Genomic DNA, 2500 nt, shown 5'->3' on the forward strand with positions numbered 1-2500 from the left:
GGCAGAAGTGTCTCTCGGTAGCTGTGTCTAAGCAGTTCTTTCTTTTGAGCTGTTCTGCTCCCCTTGCATTCGAAAGAAACGATAAAAATTCATAGATCTCCCAAATATAGTCTGTCACAGCTTCATCAACTGAATCTTTGCTTCCAAGCAGGTCACCCTCTTTTTCTTATGCAAAAAAGAAACCACATGCACAATCAAATTTGGATTTTAGCAGGCTTGAACTTTTACTGACCAACTGAGCAGCCTTCAGTCACACTTGTATGTGGGGAACTAGTGTTCTTTCAATATCGATACTGTGACCCTTCGCGAGACAAGACTAGCCGATGAGGACAGCTGAAGAAATGTGGCAGCGGATACACCATTTGAAGAGTGGTACATGTGTGGTTTAGTCTTTGTGGTTCTCAATGATCTCGTTGATAGGTCACATGAACTAACTACCCATATCAACGAAAGATATATGACTCTTTGCGTAAAACTTACTGGTGTTAGCGGATACGCTATTCATCAGTGCATATACACTCACACTTAAGACAGGCCCGGATGTTATAGAGGAATTTTACACTAATTAGCCAGCGCCTTATCCAGAATTTTTAAACGTAATAAAACAATTTTGCTAGGTGACCTCAATATTAGAGTTGGTAAATATTCGAATCTCTGGAACGGCACAATTGAAAGGTAGAGCATGGGAAAGACTTACTCCAACGGCATTCGATTCTTAACTAAATACAAAGAGCACAGCCCTACAATGACAACACACTATTTCAACTAACAGATACAAGGGTTACTGGAAGCATACACGACCAAAATACTAGCGTATAACTGACTAAGTTATCACTGAGACTGGCGATCAAAACGTTGCACATCTCACATGCGTCATGATAGGAGCCGACGATTATTGGTCGGGTCACTATCTAATGCAATCTAATATGGCAGTTCAATTCTCCCCTAAAGTAACGTTTAGAGAGGAGTCAGATGTACGATCAAATAAAATGATCTGCTCTTAAATTAACGTGTAAGTGACCGAGTATACAAGACACGTGTAACCATAACGTAATTTTCAAGTAGAATCACCATGACACGGTGTGCGACAAGAGCGTAGTTTTTGAGTTACTGGTACAGTCCATCAGATAGGCTTCTATACACCCAGTTTCACTGGAACTACGTGGTTTTGAAACGAGTTTGCTCACCATTCGGCCATACTGCATCAACACACACACACACACACACACACACACACACACACACACACACACACACACACACATTTATGAACAACTGTAAATAACCTTTCTGAGTATCAGGATATATTTCGAAATTTGCCGTTATCTCATCTTTCTCTCGTGATAAGTGCGTAAGAGATAAATCGCTCCTGGCTAAAGCGCTAGTATTTTATAGATTAACTTTCTAGACATTGTGGTACCGGTTTACCACCTTAAGAATCTTGCCTGAAGGGTGGAGGGAACCCAAAGTAATATTGATGGTTCTAACACTATCTGTTTTTTGACCACTAGAAGCAGATAGATTCATAGATATATACATATAAACACACACACATGCACATATACACGCTGTTATATAATTACATATATACACATACACATAATACTAAGACATACATTCACACACAAGCTGACGAACACACACAAAAACACAAACATTCATACTTCTACACACGTACATAAAACACGCACGCACGCACACACACCTACACATACACATACACACACACACCTACACGCACGCATACACACACACATATATATATATGGAGAGAAAGAGAAAGAGGAGGGAGAGAGAGGAGGGAAAGAAAGAGGAGGAAGAGAGAGAGGAGGAGAGAAAGACCGAGTAGATGTACATTCGTAGACATTTATGCTTGTGTGTCCTTCACTTGTTTCAATACTTACTTTTTTAAAGAGCCTGGTACTTATTCTATCGGTTTATTTTGCCAAACCGCTAGGTTACGGGTCGTAAGCACACCAGCACAAGTTGTGAAGCAGTGGTGATGACACACACACACACACATATATATATGACAAGCTTCTTCCAGTTCTACCAAATTTCACAAGGCTTTGATCGACCCGAGGCTATAGTAGAAGACACTTGCTCAAAGTGACACACAGTGGGACGGAACCCGGGACTATGTGCTTAGGAAGCAAGCTTCTTACTACATAACCGGCAGTGTATCTCATATGTAATGCAGTAAGTCGGAAAACTTCTGTTAACTGGGAATATCCTTGCAATTAGAAAACAAAACCTCCTTCTACGATTGCTTAAAATATAGTAAAATCTAATTAAATTAAGCCCCTGTCCCCGGTAATATTAGCTGATCCAAATATTTAGAAAATAACGATGATGTAGTTAAGGATGGATCAGTTCTCTAAAATCAACAAGCCAAAGCAATCGTCATGTTTCGATTTCGTTAGTTCTCATCAGCGAAGCGTATTCGCCCAGAAGATGATGAGACGATGAGAATATATTGAAATGGTGGTGCCGGGGACAC

The 2500-nt window shown here is 40.3% G+C and overlaps 1 long non-coding RNA gene across 1 annotated transcript in view; it reads right to left on the bottom strand.

The window, feature by feature from the left end:
* LOC149136186 (uncharacterized) overlaps positions 1-2500 on the bottom strand; it is a 42465-nt gene that overhangs the window by 3813 nt on the left and 36152 nt on the right. The gene's annotated exons all lie outside the window — the stretch shown is intronic.

The sequence above is a fragment of the Octopus bimaculoides genome, chromosome 4, assembly GCF_046866305.1.
Source record: "Octopus bimaculoides isolate indiv1 chromosome 4, ASM4686630v1, whole genome shotgun sequence".
In the NCBI taxonomy this organism is placed as follows: domain Eukaryota; kingdom Metazoa; phylum Mollusca; class Cephalopoda; order Octopoda; family Octopodidae; genus Octopus; species Octopus bimaculoides.